The sequence below is a fragment of the Mchenga conophoros genome, linkage group LG11 (genome assembly GCF_057382185.1).
Source record: "Mchenga conophoros isolate Kocher_MC1m ecotype Shallow Benthic linkage group LG11, M_conophoros_male_GT1.1, whole genome shotgun sequence".
Taxonomy (NCBI): domain Eukaryota; kingdom Metazoa; phylum Chordata; class Actinopteri; order Cichliformes; family Cichlidae; genus Mchenga; species Mchenga conophoros.
The window spans coordinates 37,763,123-37,780,392 of NC_140536.1; the positions used below are offsets into that span (position 1 = coordinate 37,763,123).

Genomic DNA, 17,270 nt, shown 5'->3' on the forward strand with positions numbered 1-17,270 from the left:
ACTCGAGGAGCTTTCATGGCGCTCGGTCCTACTGCAGGGACAGGTACACAGACCTGAGCACCGTCAACAGTGTGGTGAACAACACGGAGATCGTGACTCTGCTGGCGTCAGACATGTATGATAGTTATTCAGTGAATGGAAATAGATGGCTGATTCCCTCTTTGTCATATGCCTGGATTGGTTTGAGCAACAGCTGGGAGTGGTCCGATGGCAGCGACGTCCAGCTCCTGCCTCTGACTTTGCAATCAGGAGATGGGGACTGTGTGATGGTGGACCAATCATCATCATCGTTGCTTTTCCAGCCAAACTGGGGCACAGGCTTTTTAGGATCTCGACCTTTCTGACTTTGATAACATGTCGTATTTCAAACAAGCGGGAAGAAAATGTCCAAATACACAACTGTTAAACATGTCACTGAGATCAGTGGAGACAAGTTTGACAGTTGTGTGTCTTTGCTGATGAGATACATCACTGGGGAAGAATGAAATTCAATCATCCTGTGCTGGTTAGAAATCAGTCACTGTGTCTTTATCAGGTTATAACGCTTTCTCTCTACACTGTCAATAATCAGTCTCAGTGACTGATTAATGAGGAGCTTCTGTTAATGTGTGAAAACTGTGTTTCAGGTGAGGGAGAAGCTGGTGGAGCAAGGAGTCACTGAGGAGGTGAAGCTGAGGTGGAGGACGCAGCCTGATGGGAAGGTTTTCCACAGAGAGGAGGAGACAGCCGCTTACAGTGAGAAGGAAGACTGTGGCGGTTTAGTCTGCACACCAGGAAGTGACATCATCTGCTTTTACACTCAGCTCTCTCTTCATAATAAATATTATAAAATGTATTTAAACCAATTTATTATTGTTTTTTTAACATCTCCACATGTAACTGAGTTACATGTTTAAATGGAGCCTCGTTTGCTCTCACTCTGGTCATTTTCTTGCATAAACAAAAACACAGTGAGGACTGAAATATGATCATCTTTATTTGGAAGAGAAGCATCCAGTCTGCTGAACTGGAAACAGTTAAAATCATCCACATAATAAACATCTGCTCCTAAATCCTCTCTCAGAAAAGCTTCGTACATCATGTAAAGCCAGACGTAGGCTGAAAGTGTTCATTCAGGTTTATTTGTTTAAAGATATCAGGAGTATTTTCTTAATGCAAAAATCGGCCTTATTCAAATTCATCTGAGAAGCAAACTCAAACTGACCTCCATCAACCACCACATGGTGAGTGAGCTGTGAAACCATGAAGCCAGACTGAGGTCATAAACAGTAAACATTGCTCATGTATTCATCCTCTCTGACTTTCTTCTGCAGTTTTAGTCTGTAAGTGTAATAAAGCTTTTCTCACAGCATCAAACCTTGAACATGTCTGCTGCATCAGGTCTCAGGTTTGTGTCTTCATTTGAATGTGAAGCAGAGTTTTGCATGCGATCACTGTGTTTGCATGGCTGCGTCACCGCCTCAGTGATATCTGAGTGAAGCTGTAACCATTATAATTCTGGAAAGGGCGGAAAAGCTCAACTGCTCACACACCAGCGGATATCTTTCATTCAAAATGTCATTTTAAACATATCCAACACATATATTTAGTAATAGTTCCTCACTGTTTGTTAAAACTGCAAATGTAACAGTTGGATTCAGCAGTTATTGTGAAAATGTAAACAACATTGTTAGGTATTTTGATACCATAGTAGCATTTACAGGATATTGTTTTATACAGGAAAACTGTTACTCAATAAGGCCCAACTACTAGTTGTTTTTCTCTTTCTCTCTGACCCAAGAATTAATGTGTAGGACTCACAAGCTGGTACCCCAAGGTCGAAAACACCACAGAGATGAGACCACTTCCTTACTCCCATCCTCCCTTTTTCTTTATCTCCTGGAAAAGGCTCGTTAAAGGCTAGGTGGTTTGTTTCAGAATTCACTAATGAAAGAACTCTGTATTTTATGTCTAGGAGTGTATTTTGCTGGGATGATCATAAATTGTAGCTGAGCTGATAAACTACACACAGGATACTTCTTTGTTCACAAGGCAGGAAGACGTTTCCTTATTTAGTCTGTACCGGTTTGAACTGGGAAAGCTGACACACGAACCTTTTTTCTCTATATAAACTGCTGTGTATCAAATAAACCTTTGAGTCGATTTGGGAAGACAACCTGAAGCAGTCTGTGTTTCCTTGTTCTCCCAAGCTGCTCCCGACGTCGTAACTAACCCAGCTGAATGGCATACCTGAGTGTTACTTTAAATAATTAGGAATCTTAGAAGGAAAGGACAGAACTCTGCTTATCGCTCACGCCACGGAGGAAACCCGGGAAGGCAATTTCCTTCAATTTTGGTGTCAGAAGTGGGATTCCTGACAGAAGGTAAATATGCGTCTTTCATATTTATATAGAGACCATATTATACCTCTCTCAGTGATCGATCCATAAAAAAACGGGATATGCTGACGAAGTTTCACTTAGTGATCCAGAGAGATACACTGACTGACTTCCTCAGTCCCCGAATAAAGTAAATTAACCCTTGTGTGGTGTTGGTGGACACAGGAAGTTGCCTGTTGTCTTGAATATTTTAATTTTGTTTAAAAAATAATAATAATAATTAATTGTTTAATTAAACGTACGTTAAAAAGTGAGAAGTTGCTCACTCAGAAAAAGTGACACAGAAAGTTGCCTGTTGTCTTAAATACTTCTCGTTAAGTGAGAAGTTGCTCACCAAAGAGTGACACAGGGAGTTGCCTGTTATCTTGAAACGTACGTTAAAAAGTGAGAAGTTGCTCACTCACAGAAAGCTAGTAAATAATTAAATTTAATTTTGTTAAAAAAAAAAAAACGAAAGAAAACTGAAAACGGGTCTCACAGACCCGATTACCATACAAGGGTTAAAAGCAGTAAATTAAAAGCAGAAAGACACAGGAAGTTGCCTGTTGTTTTACGAGAAGTTGCTCGTTAAGCGAGAAGTTGCTCGCTAAGTGAGAGTTGCTCACACAAACAAAAATTGCTAGCAATAAATTTAAAGTGACCTCAGCTGTGCCGCAGCGAAAATACTAACATAAATCCTCCTAGCGTGTAAACCCCTCTGGAAATCACTGAACATGGGTCAGAATTATTCAAAGACCACAGACAGGTCCGATAAAAAATCTAAAGTACCTGTAAAACCAAAAATTAATAAAATACAAAATAAAGTCTCAAATAACGGCTCAGTATAACTCCCATTTCCGGTTACGTGTAACCTACGTCCACGAATCGGTGAAGACGTCCATGATCACGTATCCAGAACATGCGGGAGTGCTTATGTGACTGACTTTGTTTACAACTTAAGAAGTTCAATGCATTCTAATTTCTTTTCGGAGCCTTATCCCGAACGATTATCGCCAGAAAACAGGTCAGTAGAAATGTTGAATATCATTTGTGATAAGAAAAGTAGTCTGCTTAAAAAGTCCTGTAGAAAATATATGATAGAATGCCGCGACGTGATACATCAAATGTTACCGCTATGGACAAAAGGAGGGTAAATAATGACAAAGTCGCCGATTTCTTTAAGAATCTAAAGAAATTCCTGCTAACAATGTCCAGAGACAAAATTGACTTAAATGCAGTAACTATGTGTAAACAGAAGCCTGATGAATCCATCCTAGTATTCATAAAACGCTTTATGCACTGTTGGACAAGCTAGAGGTGCAAATTTAGCTCAGTTTTCCAGCAGCCGCAGACACCCAGAGCAAAAATGAATTTGTGTATTTCATTTAACATAAAGGGTGAAATGTTTGCTGACACTGATAACAGCTTATGTTTTCTCTGCCCTATGTACCGACATGATGGAGAAGGAACATCCTCTGTGTCAGCTGGACCCTCAGCAGAGAATGAACTCAACATCCTTTTTGTCCGGTACTCTATGTCACACACTGTGCCAAAAAAAAAACGTGTACAGACGCCACTAACAGGTAATCCCATGACTGGGAGCCACACTTTTGTTTCTCTCACACTGTTCAACAACATGATAACTGTTCACACAAGTGAAGGTCAAACAGTGATTTTGTCACATAACTCAGACATAGGTTATGATATAACTACACCATGTCGTCACATAGATCTAACCTACCCTATCGACTGTACTATTTCTGCAGTTACATTGCCAGCTGAATACCAGAATATGACATTATGGTCAAAAAGTGAGAATGATATAGGATTTATTGACTGTACACTTTATCACGTACACCTATTAAAACACAACAAGCAGTATATGTCAAGCAGCATCCCATTTCCACGGAAAAAGCCGCAGTCCTAGATGTCATGATAGGAGATTTATTGACTACAGGAGTAATAAAGCCCACACTCCTGTCAATCCTGTGCCAAAGCCTAACAAACCTGGCGTATGGCGTTTCATACAAGACTTAAGGCAAATTAATGCAGTCAACATTCCTCTGCCACCTCTCGTTTCAGATGTTCACAGCATATTGACATGCATTGCATACACACTTTACCGTGGTGGATTTATGCTCCGCTCCTTTTTCTCATGAAGACACACAGCCGTTATTTGCATTCACACATAGAAATAAGCAGTACACTTGGACTCGTTTGCCCCAAGGCATGATGGACAGCTCTGCTGCTTTCTCAATGGTGCTCCACTCCTCCAGGGCTGCACCCTGATCCACATGTGGATGACCTCCTCCTCTGTGCTGAAAGTGAAAAAACTGTGTCAAACTGCTACACACATGCTTCTCCAGCACCTCCAAAAGACTGGCCACAAAGCATCTGCAAAGAAAATGCAGTACTGTCAGACTTCTGTTCAATATTTGGGATTCACACTGTCTCACGGAAAACGTTCCATGACTGCAGACAGGGTCAAAGCTGTGACCTCCGTCCCTCGTCCCACTACACAGAAGGACATGTCGTCCTTCTTAGGCATGGTGAACTATTGCAGACAGTGGATACCAGACTGTTCTTTTCATGACCACATTCTGCGTGACTGTTGTAAAAAACGACAAGCCTCCTCGAATACTGTGATCCACAGAAATGACTGCCTCTTTCAATGCATTAAAGGGAGTGCTGACCTCCGCCACTCAAAGGTGCTGCCTGAATTGTTCAGGAATGCCGGCCTGCCTGAGGGCAGTAGCAGCTTGCTCTATCATGATAAGGGACTGCGAGAAGCTCACACTCTCACATGACACTATTCTATACACCAATCACCAGGTCACGACCATTCTAGCAAACATAACTACACAACATATGCAAATCTCACTATAAAAGCGAGCAGCACACCTGATTCGCCAGCACATTTATTGATCCTATGCTGTGTTCTTCTGACCGACAGGATGGCTCAGACAGGCTTGACGTTCATGACTGCATGACACGTATACAGGAATCCACAGCACCACGTCCAGATTTAGAGCAAACACCTATCTCAGACTCAGCCACGGTTTATGTGGACGGGTCCTGTTCAAGGCCGAATGACAACTCATTTCTTTGTGGCTATTCAGTGGTGACATTGCCTGACATCATACTAGAGGCTCACTCATTACCATTTCACTCAGCACAAAAAGCAGAGCTCATGGCTTTAATACGCGCCTGTGAGCTACATTTGGATAAGCATGTGACGATTTGCGCAGACAGCCGCTATACATTTGGCGTTGTGCATGACTTTGGCACATTGTGGAGACAGAGAGGATTTAGATCTGCTGATGGAAAATAAATTGCTAAATTGTGATTTTGTTCAAAGACTTTTTCAGGCTATACAGCTGCCATCGGCCGTTGCAGTTGTAAAAACGAAAGGACACAGTACAGCTGACACAGACGAAGCAACAGGTAATGCCTTAGCAGACGTGACAGCCAAGGCTGCAGCTGCATCACAGCTCCCACCTCCGCAGGAAGTATTATCTGTGCCCCTACAGCTGCCACTTGTTAAACTCCCAGACTATTTAGGAACAAATGTTGATTTAAAATTCATACAAGAGCAAGCCTCTGCATGTGATTACACCTATTGGGAGAATAATGACTGTACCTTAGATGACAGAGATGGCTTATACAAAATCTTAAGGGTTTGATTGCCCTCCCATATTCCCTGATGCCAGTCCTTGCCCGACATTTTCACTGTGTGAGTCATGTCGGACAAAGAGGGGTAATAGGGGCAATAAAATCAAGATTTGTAATTGAGAAAACATTGCATGCAGTAAAAAGCATATTAGCAACCTGTCTAACATGTGCGCGAACTAATGTAGGTAGCTCAAAAGCGAAACATCAGCATTTACCACAACCAGATTTTCCATTTCATACATTACAAATTGATTTTACACAAATGCCAGCACAAGGAAGCATCAAGTACTTACTGGTAATAGTGGATCAATTTAGTAAATGGGTAGAAGCTTATCCAACCTCAAAAGAAACTGCAGAAGTAGTCTGTCAAAAGTTGAGCAATGAAATAATACCCAGATTCGGAATACCTCACCAGATTAACAGTGATAGAGGATCTTCATTCACATTAGAAGTAATTCAAAAGTGTGCTAAAACTTTAATGACCTGGGTCAAATTACTTCCTCAAGTCCTCTGTGAGATTGGAATGACTCAATCTGCAGTAACCAAATTATCTCCATTTGAAATAAGACTATTTCCAACACCATGGTCAGCTTCAAGAGGGGCACCGCTAGTAGAAGGTGATGTATATTGCATTGTCCACTGATGTTCACAACCTGGTAGAAAAACTGAATAATAACTATCAGAAAGTTTGTCTCTCTCAGCCTTTCCCCTCCACAGTTCCACCAGTGGAGACAAGGAGACGCATGTTGGAGAAGTCACTAAACCCAAGGACACTCTGGGAGGCCGCGCGTGTTCCAGCCCCAGGCTTTACTGGCAGTGACGAAGAACCAGCAGACGACATCTCCGGCGAGCCAGCGCCCGGAACTAGAGCAAATAAACACACACGGGTAGATGACATCTCAGGCGAGCCAGCGCCCGGATCCAGTGCACACACGCAATCACTGATTAACACACAACGTCTGAAAGAACAACGACAAGGTACTCAAACATCCAGCAGGAACAGAAAGCCAAAAGTACCACATGATGTCTAACCTGATAAAGCCAGACTCATTTCATCCTGATAATGGAGAAAATGAAATGCCCATTGTCATCACACGACGCTTATTCTGTGTCTCTCGAACCTGGGACCAGGCCAGAAGACGACTGAAGAACTGTCTTTCTTATATATTTAGGTTATTTATCACATCTATCGCATTAACCTTAGGATTTCTCTTTGCTATTTTGTATTGTAAACTGCAACCATGTTCACATTTCTGCAGGTCATATTTTGCTGACTATACCTCATGCTCCATTTTGCAAGACACCTACTTAATGCACTCCTCACGTTCCCTAAAATCAGTAAATAGCAACATAGACGCCACTAATAAACCATCTTATGCGCCCTCTAGAACAGGAGCTAACGCCTGGTATGAAAATGCCAGAACAGCCGCTCGTGATTTAGGAAACAGTAACTGTTATGTCTGTTCAAAGGCTGATCCAGAACAGGTAATAGTAGGATACCCCATATCCGGTTTCCCCCTCACTGAGGGACTAGAGAAAATCGGCGGAAATAATGCTCTCTTTAAAGACGCTTTACAGTTGACTCTGAGCCCTCTCGACTGCCTACTTAGACACACACACACACCAACTAACCCTGAGACTCCATTAGGCGAATTATTGAAGTTATCTAATGACACCGCAGGGACCTGCGCCCCAATGAAACGCCCTAAGAATAGGTTAAAGCCCTCACTGCCCTTAGGACAGATCCCTCTCCATTTTAATACTAGTATGATATGTCTGCGCAGACTAAAGTTAACTGGCCCAGACACACACATAGATTATACAAAGGATAACTATACATTCTTCTCTGACTCCCCAGGTGCACGCTGTAATGAGACATGGCTAGCTGTCTCTGTGGCTGAAGTTGTATCATATCTGGAGGAACACACACACAGTTCAAGTTCGAGCAGAGAATCGATCGTTGTTCCCCCAGACGGTGTCTTAAATGATACTGACTGGGGGGAGTTAGTTAAATCACACATGGTCACGCGCCTGACCAGACCAATCCCACATGCTTATTGGATGTGCAATAATACTCTTAGATTAGCTTTACCTGTTAATTGGACCGGTACCTGTGGTCTAGTAACCGTTGATGTATGCTGTACTTTCATTCCCAATAATACCGCTCCTAACGGTTCATTCACACAAGCTATGAATAAACTTGAAGCATTGCAGATAGAACTAATTGCCAATGCAGGTCACGGTCAGTGGCTACATAAGTGGCTACAGGACACGTTTGGAAGATGGAAGGAACTAATTGTAGCCTTTGTAACCGTTGCAGCATGTTTTTGATGATTATTGTCTGTTGTGTGGTACCCTGTGTACGTTCAATGATAACCCGTATAGCCACTAGTACAGCTACTTCAATGTATTTGCAATTGGCACAAATTGACCCAGATTATGTGTCAGATGTTACCAATGATGTTCCTGATGTGTATATTGAACATTAGGTTGTGAACTATTACATTTTATGATTTGCTTTTTATATTATGTTATTACATTTGTGATTTTTCCTTTCTATTTGAGTTATTATTTTTAAAAATAATAAAAGAGGGGAACTGTTAGGTATTTTGATACCATAGTAGCATTTACAGGATATTGTTTTATACAGGAAAACTGTTACTCAATAAGGCCCAACTACTAGTTGTTTTTCTCTTTCTCTGTGACCCAAGAATTAATGTGTAGGACTCACAAGCTGGTACCCCAAGGTCGAAAACACCACAGAGATGAGACCACTTCCTTACTCCCATCCTCCCTTTTTCTTTATCTCCTGGAAAAGGCTCGTTAAAGGCTAGGTGGTTTGTTTCAGAATTCACTAATGAAAGAACTCTGTATTTTATGTCTAGGAGTGTATTTTGCTGGGATGATCATAAATTGTAGCTGAGCTGATAAACTACACACAGGATACTTCTTTGTTCACAAGGCAGGAAGACGTTTCCTTATTTAGTCTGTACCGGTTTGAACTGGGAAAGCTGACACACGAACCTTTTTTCTCTATATAAACTGCTGTGTATCAAATAAACCTTTGAGTCGATTTGGGAAGACAACCTGAAGCAGTCTGTGTTTCCTTGTTCTCCCAAGCTGCTCCCGACGTCGTAACTAACCCAGCTGAATGGCATACCTGAGTGTTACTTTAAATAATTAGGAATCTTAGAAGGAAAGGACAGAACTCTGCTTATCGCTCACGCCACGGAGGAAACCCGGGAAGGCAATTTCCTTCAAACATGAACAGCAATGATGTGCAAATCAATGAAATGAAATCCAGCTGTGCTGGAGCAGAGATTTAATTTCATTTAAGATTTACTTTCCAATTAAATCTATGATTACTTCAAAAACAGTTGGAAAGCAGCACTTTAGGGTTCAATACCCACTAGGGCCAGGTGTTACCTTTCTGCCCTTCCTCTGTGGTGGTTAGCCTTTGGTGAAATCATTCAGGGGTTTGACAGGTTTTGGCCAGTCCTTCACAAACTGTCGATAGTACCCTACAAAGCCTAGAAAAGACTTGAGCTCACTGAGTGTCTGGGGTCATGGCCAGGTTCTGAGAGCTCTGAGCTTCTCGGGATCAGTCTCTACAACTTTGCTAGAAACAATGTGTCTCAAGTATCGCACTGAACTTTGGGAAAAGGAGCACTTTTGGGGAGAAAGGTTCAACCCATATTCTCCCACTTGCTGAATGACATGTAGAAGCCTGGTTTCACGTTCCTGCAAAGAACTAGAGAACACAATGATGTTGTAACCCAGTGAGTTTACATGACTCAGTAATGCAATACAACATTGTTATTGTTAATTGTGATTCCTCATTATTCTGTTAATCACTGAGTTGAGCTAAAGTAAATCAATAATAACAGATAAATAATATAAATATGAAATAAAACCCCAAAGAGTTTATTTAACACCCCTACTGGTTAGGAAGGAACAAGCCCCGCCTTCCCCGGCTCTGCACCGTCACATGTGCTCAGACACAGAAGCTGTGTCCCAAAACGTCGGCCGCATCCTTCGGAGGACCCGGCCTTCGCGGTCTACGTGGGCCGGGTCCTTCGAAGACCGAGAAGGCTGGAAGTGCGAGGCCGTGAAATGGGACGGTCTAGCCTTCAGATTAGCGTCAGCGCTGTCTCGGTGGAGTTTAATAAACTCGGCCGTCTGCTCCTTGCTGTCTAAAATATAACAGGACACTGGAGTAAACTCTCGACTGTCTCACACTTCTGTTTAATCAGTTTTCTGTTTGACGTTTATTCAGCTGTGTGAAAATCCCGGAGGAACCAACCCGATGGATTAATAAAGTTTTATTTAATCTAATAATCTAATAACTTTGATCTCAGCCAAACGATTTACTCCGGAACAAATAAAACACAGAAAAAAGGAAAGTTCTCCGAGTGACTTCAATATCATGTTTAACCTGAGTAGCGACAGAAAACGATGAAGCCGGGAGTCCGCTGCTCTCGCCGGCTGGAGTGACCATTGAACCCCCCGGCTTGCTATCGAGCTGGTGGGTAACAGACGTCTCCGAAAACGTCGGCGCACTTTTGCAAATATGCGATGTCTTGATAAACCGAGCAGATATTTGAAGTTTACAAAGCTACTTTCTCGCCTGGAAATATGCTAAAAGTTTATTTTGTGACCCAGAAAGATTAATAAGAGTAATTTTAAAACTTAGTAGCAGCCGCTATTGTTGGAAACTGAAATTTGGCTGGGCCGCGCTATGAATTCTGGGATATGTGAGAAGGAAGACTGTGGGTCGGTTTAGTCTGCACACCAGGAAGTGACATCATCTGCTTTTACACTCAGCTCTCTCTTCATAATAAATATTATAAAATGTATTTAAACCAATTTATTATTGTTTTTTTAACATCTCCACATGTAACTGAGTTACATGTTTAAATGGAGCCTCGTTTGCTCTCACTCTGGTCATTTTCTTGCATAAACAAAAACACAGTGAGGACTGAAATATGATCATCTTTATTTGGAAGAGAAGCATCCAGTCTGCTGAACTGGAAACAGTTAAAATCATCCACATAATAAACATCTGCTCCTAAATCCTCTCTCAGAAAAGCTTCGTACATCATGTAAAGCCAGACGTAGGCTGAAAGTGTTCATTCAGGTTTATTTGTTTAAAGATATCAGGAGTATTTTCTTAATGCAAAAATCGGCCTTATTCAAATTCATCTGAGAAGCAAACTCAAACTGACCTCCATCAACCACCACATGGTGAGTGAGCTGTGAAACCATGAAGCCAGACTGAGGTCATAAACAGTAAACATTGCTCATGTATTCATCCTCTCTGACTTTCTTCTGCAGTTTTAGTCTGTAAGTGTAATAAAGCTTTTCTCACAGCATCAAACCTTGAACACGTCTGCTGCATCAGGTCTCAGGTTTGTGTCTTCATTTGAATGTGAAGCAGAGTTTTGCATGCGATCACTGTGTTTGCATGGCTGCGTCACCGCCTCAGTGATATCTGAGTGAAGCTGTAACCATTATAATTCTGGAAAGGGCGGAAAAGCTCAACTGCTCACACACCAGCGGATATCTTTCATTCAAAATGTCATTTTAAACATATCCAACACATATATTTAGTAATAGTTCCTCACTGTTTGTTAAAACTGCAAATGTAACAGTTGGATTCAGCAGTTATTGTGAAAATGTAAACAACATGATCAGCAATGATGTGCAAATCAATGAAATGAAATCCAGCTGTGCTGGAGCAGAGATTTAATTTCATTTAAGATTTACTTTCCAATTAAATCTATGATTACTTCAAAAACAGTTGGAAAGCAGCACTTTAGGGTTCAATACCCACTAGGGCCAGGTGTTACCTTTCTGCCCTTCCTCTGTGGTGGTTAGCCTTTGGTGAAATCATTCAGGGGTTTGACAGGTTTTGGCCAGTCCTTCACAAACCGTCGATAGTACCCTACAAAGCCTAGAAAAGACTTGAGCTCACTGAGTGTCTGGGGTCATGGCCAGGTTCTGAGAGCTCTGAGCTTCTCGGGATCAGTCTCTACAACTTTGCTAGAAACAATGTGTCTCAAGTATCGCACTGAACTTTGGGAAAAGGAGCACTTTTGGGGAGAAAGGTTCAACCCATATTCTCCCACTTGCTGAATGACATGTAGAAGCCTGGTTTCACGTTCCTGCAAAGTACTAGAGAACACAATGATGTTGTAACCCAGTGAGTTTACATGACTCAGTAATGCAATACAACATTGTTATTGTTAATTGTGATTCCTCATTATTCTGTTAATCACTGAGTTGAGCTAAAGTAAATCAATAATAACAGATAAATAATATAAATATGAAATAAAACCCCAAAGAGTTTATTTAACACCCCTACTGGTTAGGAAGGAACAAGCCCCGCCTTCCCCGGCTCTGCACCGTCACATGTGCTCAGACACAGAAGCTGTGTCCCAAAACGTCGGCCGCATCCTTCGGAGGACCCGGCCTTCGCGGTCTACGTGGGCCGGGTCCTTCGAAGACCGAGAAGGCCGGAAGTGCGAGGCCGTGAAATGGGACGGTCTAGCCTTCAGATTAGCGTCAGCGCTGTCTCGGTGGAGTTTAATAAACTCGGCCGTCTGCTCCTTGCTGTCTAAAATATAACAGGACACTGGAGTAAACTCTCGACTGTCTCACACTTCTGTTTAATCAGTTTTCTGTTTGACGTTTATTCAGCTGTGTGAAAATCCCGGAGGAACCAACCTGATGGATTAATAAAGTTTTATTTAATCTAATAATCTAATAACTTTGATCTCAGCCAAACGATTTACTCCGGAACAAATAAAACACAGAAAAAAGGAAAGTTCTCCGAGTGACTTCAATATCATGTTTAACCTGAGTAGCGACAGAAAACGATGAAGCCGGGAGTCCGCTGCTCTCGCCGGCTGGAGTGACCATTGAACCCCCCGGCTCGCTATCGAGCTGGTGGGTAACAGACGTCTCCGAAAACGTCGGCGCACTTTTGCAAATATGCGATGTCTTGATAAACCGAGCAGATATTTGAAGTTTACAAAGCTACTTTCTCGCCTGGAAATATGCTAAAAGTTTATTTTGTGACCCAGAAAGATTAATAAGAGTAATTTTAAAACTTAGTAGCAGCCGCTATTGTTGGAAACTGAAATTTGGCTGGGCCGCGCTATGAATTCTGGGATATGGTGGACCACGAAGGACACACAGAAACAGTTCATAACTTCAACTCATTCATGTCACCTAAAAGGTAAACCTGTTTCTCCATCACAGCTCTGATGATTCAGTAAGGACATCTGCTGGTTTCATCTTCATGTTTCCCTCTCACCACACATCCAACCGACATCATGACCAGCAGCTTTACAGCTGTGGCTCCAGCCAACATCAGATCGATCAGTTTCATGACTGAAAGAGCAAAAGGAGAGGGAGGGGAGAGGATGAAAGAAGAAGAGGCAGCTGTGCAGCAAAGACAGAATAACTCCAGCTTTGTGTCTTTTTCATTGTAGCGCGTAATATTACATAATATAATAATTTCTCTGAATACGAGACGATTCCGTTTTTTACGGGATGTTTCCCACTTCCCACTCTAATAATTAACCTTATGAACAAAATAAAGTTCAACATCAGTAACATAGCACCACCCAGCTGTATAGAAACTCCGTCATGCTAGCTACTACACAGTACGAAAAAGTCAGCATAACGAAAATAAACTCCACCTAAACTTGGTTCATATCTGACCCGGATGGACTGCAGGTCGTAACTTCTTACCTGAAGTTCAGTTCACCTGACACTCGGACCGGCGGCCGCCTCGGGTCTCTCCTCCCTCCTCCACCTGCTGCCTCCACCACTTGCTAATGTTACTGAATCTGTGGAAGCTCCGCGATGCCACCACACGAAGTAACGAGTAACGAGCCTATCTAAATCCCAGTAACGAGTAACGCGTTCCTGATTTTGGCATAATAACTAGTTACCGTGCTCGTTACCACAATAATAACGTAGTTACTGTAACGTTACTTAATAACGCGTTAGTCCCAACACTGTTAATGAGTCGCAGCAATGCAAAGAAACACTGAATCATTTTAACCAACATCAAAGCTGTCACAGAAATAAGAATATATCCATGTGTTTGAATAAAAACAGACTGGGTGTTTTCTCACAGCTGAAACTAAAGCAAGAAGCAAAAGGAAGCTGAAACGGTGCCTCCAAACACACTGACAGACCTTTGTGGGCTTGATTTAAGACTCCCTGATTGCAAACGGATCAATAACAGGCTGCACTTGTGTTAGACTCAATTTTAACCACCTAAACTTTTAACATCATGCAGCTGTTTGACGGAGAAGAAAATCTGAGAGAAACTGATCACACCAACCTGCCTCTGCCTCCACCTGCAGGCTGTGCGGCTCAGAGACAGTCTCCATGTTGGTCTTCAGAGCACAGGTGTAGCTCCCAGAGTCCTCTGCAGTCAGGATGAGAGGGAGGGAGGGGTCAGTGTCTGAGAGGGCGTGGCCATCTTTGAACCACGTGACCTCCAGTTGGTGGAAAGTGCAGAGCAGTGTGACGTTTTCACCTCTGCTCAACTTTTTGATTATTCTCATTTTAGACGAATCTAAAATCAAAGTGTTCATTAGTTTTAATAAACAGTCGTTAATATTAAAGATTAATATTTGTGTCAGAACCAGGACATTTTTCTCTCACCATCAACTCTGACAGTCACTCCTGTCTGGTTAGTAAAACGTCCTTCACGATGATCAGCTTCCATCCTGAAGCGAAAGCTTGCGTTGTCTCTCTGCTGAACATCTCTGATCTGTAAAGTTTGTCTTCTTGTCTCCCAGATATTGATAACGAGGATCGATGTTTGCTGAGTCACTGTCACACACAGACGGAGTGTTAGTGTAGCAGTACCGGTGGTTCTGACACCAGAGGACTCTGACGATCTTTGGTGGAACTTCTGTTTGATTCACTTTGAAAGACTTCAGAGGTGTGAAGGTGCAGCGGAGGGTGGCAGTGGATCCTCTGACATCACAGGTAGACCTGAGAGGATAGATCACAGTTTGACCCACAGCACCTAAAGAAGAGCAAACACAGAGCTGAGATCCGAACACAGTGACTCAGTTCACAGACAGAAAATACAGACTGCTGTGTGTGAAGCTCTAAAACAAAGTTTCCGAAACGTAAAGAAGTCGGGCTGCCAGGAAGAAAGGTTTGACGTGAAAACACAAGCAGCTACAATAAGACACATAAAAATGTTAAACACGTCTTACCTGCCAGCAGGAACAGGAGCCCACAGACTGTTTTTGTCCCAAACTGCCATCCTTACGTTTTAATGAGCCGACTGAATGACGACTTCTTTAAACGTGTGGTCAGCAGTGCTGATGAAGACACTGACTGACACACTGGGTTTGATTTCTTTGCGATCAGCTCTGAACCTCATTTTCTTTTACCTCTTAATAGAAAACATTGAAATTTCCTATTTGTCGCAACATTTCATCAAAATGACCAAACAGTGGAAAAATGCTGCTGATGTGCCTCTCACCTCCCCCTCTCCAATCTGCTGTTTTTCACTGTAAACATCAGATTTGATGCTTCTGTTGAGCTCTGGTGAAAAACCACGCTGAACATCAGCATCACAGTATAACAGTCTGTGAAAGGATCTGTGGTACCCTGGATGTTTGACCTGCTTTCTGATCTTTCATTGGACAAAGCTTGAAAAGTGCATGTTTGTTATCATGTGTGATGTGCTCTTATTTTTAACCTACATGTGATACGTGGACCCTCCTCGACTCTTTCCATCATCAGACTGTGAACGCTGATGATGCTTTCCTGGGAATGTCTGCTGGATCCTCAGCTCGCCCTGTTAGCTGAAACACCGGGTTGTGACATGTGGGAGTCAGGATGTGATTGCTGTCAGTTGGTTGCCAACAGGCTGCAATCGTTCTTCTAATTTCGTCACTCCGGCTTTTGCCATGTTTGATTTATGCAACAGGTTTTTTTTGTTGCACATATTTCTTTCTTTTCTACGTCAACGTCACGCGATTCAATTCAGCTTTATTTACATAGCGCAAAATCACAACAAATGTTGCCTCGAGGCGCTCATATTGTAAGGTGAAGACCCTGCATTAACAAAGACAACAGAGAAAACACAAATGTTTCCTCTGAGCTGCGCGCATGCAAAACCTGCTGACGCAGTCTCCGCGCACAAACAATCCAACCTTCATTCAAATTGAAATCAATACGTAACAATTCATTTGAGGAGTGACGGTGGTGAGAGAGAGCGAGGTTTTAGATGTGAGAGATTTGTGACGTTTAGCGTGTTTGGAGTGTGTAGTTAATGTGTTGTTTTGTGGATAGTTTTAGTTTGTGTGTCAGAACAATGAGGCGGCTGCTGAATGTCGCAGTTCTGCCAAAAAGCCACCAAAGGCAGATTAAAGTGTAAACGCAGGTGGAAGCAGGAGCAGTGCTACACCTGCTGCTGTCAGGCCTGCAGGGATCAGGCTGTGATTTTCTCCTTTGTAGTGGACACAAATAATTTGCATGACTCATATTTGATGCAGAACACCTGATTGTTCTGTAAATAGTTTGAAATGGTTATAAAAACTGCCTCGGCTGCATTTTTAGGTAAACAGCTGCAACTTTGTTGTTTGCAAAACTCTTTTTTGAAGAATTAACTAGTAACTATAATTAATTACTTTTTCAAAATAACTTGCCCAACATTGGTAATTAAATAGTGTATTTTGCAGACAAAGAGTTCCAGGACTGTCTCCCAGACCACAGCAGGAGCTTCACACAGACTCGTTATACAAGTCAGAGCATGAAAAAATATTGTTTTCAAAATTGGGGTTTAAGTAATTTTCACTTCCAATTTGGTGTTAATATACTGCACAGGTCATGGACAAGATGTTTGCACTTTTCACTGTAAGTGGGCTAATGCACTTAATTAGAGCTACAGCGGAACCCCGATTTGTTCCCGAGGGTCGAAGCACCCATCGCGCGTTCTGAGTGAGGCGATGCTGAACGATAGGCTGTAGGCTAATTGCTAACTAGAACAACAATAAATCGTTCAAGTGGAACAGCGAAACGCAAGTACGGAAGCCAAGGGGTTGTCACGTGATTCAGAAGACATTGTGGGCATTGGAGGCTCAGCCAATCAGAGCCAGCGGATTTCGTTACGCGGGCATTTTGCCGTAACACGGGCAGAAATATCGCCGTTCAGCGCCTTCATAACTTGAATTTTTCATGAAACGGGGTATTCAT

General features: G+C 42.3%; 1 pseudogene; it reads right to left on the bottom strand.

Moving 5' to 3' along the window:
- Positions 1-14,335: 14,335 nt before the first annotated feature.
- On the bottom strand, positions 14,336-15,330 carry LOC146565007 (uncharacterized; annotated as a pseudogene).
- Between the last annotated feature and the right edge of the window lie 1,940 nt (positions 15,331-17,270).